General features: G+C 35.9%; 1 long non-coding RNA gene across 1 annotated transcript; it reads left to right on the top strand.

The window, feature by feature from the left end:
- Positions 1-100: 100 nt before the first annotated feature.
- LOC128250778 (uncharacterized) lies at positions 101-2,183 on the top strand. The gene is made up of 2 exons (XR_008266754.1): positions 101-1,607; positions 1,786-2,183. It is a non-coding gene; the product is annotated as an uncharacterized LOC128250778 (long non-coding RNA).
- Positions 2,184-2,376: the final 193 nt, after the last annotated feature.

Raw genomic sequence — 2,376 nt, 5'->3', positions numbered from 1 at the left:
TAAGCCCCTGAGGCTATAGTAGAAGACACTTGCCTAAGACACTTGTTGTTTTTTTACCTTTGAATTATATATATATATATATATATATATGAGACGGGGTCTTTGCGTCTGTGTTTGTCCCGGCATCACTGCTTGACAACCGGTGTTGGTGTGTTTACGTCCTCGTAAACTAGCGGTTCGGTAGAGGAGATCGATAGTATAAGTGCTAGGCTCTAAAAAGAAAAAAAAAAAATACTACTGAGTGTCGATTCAGTAGACTAAAAGTTTTTGAAGGCGACGCCCCGGCATTGCCGCAGCCTAATGACTGAGTAACAAGTAAAAAAATAAAATAAAAGAATATGGAGGTGCCTCGCTTTACAGCCACGTCACGTTACGAGATTTCGTGTTTACGGAAATAGTAGAGCACGACCACTGATTCATATTTTTTTCTGAAATAAGATCTCATATTTGATGGAAGGGTGTTACTCGATTACATCAACTCAGTACTTCACTAATACTTTATCGGAACGCCTTTTAAAAGACTGACTTTCGGAATGAAATACTTAAACGTTATGAAATAGCAGGCCCCATCAGTTGAAGAAGAAAGGTTTAAATTTAAGTAAAATAAAACAGTTATTAAATTTCAACAGCATAATCGTAACATATACGTAAACCATAAATTATAACCTTGCAAACTTAAGGCTAAACTTTAACCCCGAACTGTAATAATAAAAACTTAGATGAATATCTACCGTCTAAACAGAGAGCTTTTGTTTTAAATTTGTTTATGACCGGATTTAATATGATATTGTGTTACGTCTCTACAATTGATTTCGCCTACTTTTGTGATCTCTATTTCCATAATCTTTATATTGATGCTTTCAAAGGAAATCATTTCCTCTCCAGAGAACGAATGTGTACTACATAACCAGGGATATCAATCTACAAACTAGAATAATCTGAATTCAAGTTCTTAAATCCATTGAGACCCTGCTTAGAAGAAGAAAGATTGTATGAACAACTCGCTATCAGATAGGCTTTCGAGAATTATATAACACTTCCTGAATGATAACCGGTAAAATGTTTACAAAATATTGGCTAGAAAAGCTGACTTGTGAGTAGATAATATCTCACAGAATGTGTAAAGAAAAAAATAAAGAAAAAAGGCTGTCGAAAAATATTCTTAGAGATACAAATATCAGTTTCTAATTACTAAGGATGAGAATAGAATAAAGAACGGATCACGCAACAGCAACGTGTTCCTTACTAAAATAACTGGTCCTCCGTCGGTTACGGCGATGTGGGTTTCAGTTGATCCGATCAACGGAACAGCCAGCTCGTGAAATTAACGTGCATGTGGCTGAGCGCTCCACAGATATGTGTACCCTTTACGGGTACTCTACAAACATGCGCGTACTCTTAACAGTTTTGACACAGGCTGTGACGAGGCTGGCCTTTTGAAATACAGTACTAATGTATCACTCCAAAAGTCCAAAGGGTACTTATTTTTTCGATAAAATTTTTTGTCTTACCTCTAGGAAGAATGCCGGATAAATGGACAACCTAGAATGGATAACCTAGTACTCGAGTTTCGGACTTTCCAGAATACGTTTGTTATCATAAATCTGGTTAGTCTTCTTCAGCAAGGTTCACTGAAGATGTTTTATGTTAAAATTATAAATATTATTGCAATACAATGGTATTATTTTCCAGCTAAAAAAACTGTAAAGGTAGAATTCTACTTTTATACACACACACACACACACACACACACATATATATATATATATGTTCTATCTTTTTCAGGATGAAAGGATAAAACGCAAAGTCAAACTCAGACGGAATTTGAACTCAGAATTTGAACTCATGACGGACGAAATGCCGCTAAGCATTTTGCCCGGTGTATTAACGATTCTGCCAGCTCGTCACCTTACTGAAAGGGACTGTTAGAAAAGAATATTGAAGCTTTGTATGGAAAAGAGTGCTGAATAACAAAGCATAATTACTGTCTCAATATTCCAACTGGTTCAGTTGAACTTTTGAGAAAGTTTAAGCGAACTCAAGTAGATATAGCACCGGAGACGTTATCAAAATGTCATTTTCCTGTCATAGCAAACGCCGACAGATGATACGACAAATAATAAGGCTTCTACAATTTCGCAATATAGGTTTCTGTTATTAAATATCTACTGAAGACACGGCAAGATATCTTTTATTTTTATATTAATATCTCTTACCTGTTTCAGTCATTAGACTGCGGCCATGCTGGGGCACAGCCTTGAAAGATTTTTAGACGAATGAATCGAACCCCAGTACTTATTCTATCGATCCTTTTTTGCCGAACTGTTAGGTGTACGGAGATGTAAACACTCCAACACTCATATATACATATATATA

Source organism: Octopus bimaculoides, chromosome 25, assembly GCF_001194135.2.
Source record: "Octopus bimaculoides isolate UCB-OBI-ISO-001 chromosome 25, ASM119413v2, whole genome shotgun sequence".
NCBI lineage: Eukaryota > Metazoa > Mollusca > Cephalopoda > Octopoda > Octopodidae > Octopus > Octopus bimaculoides.
This window is presented reverse-complemented; position numbering and strand designations above follow the sequence as displayed.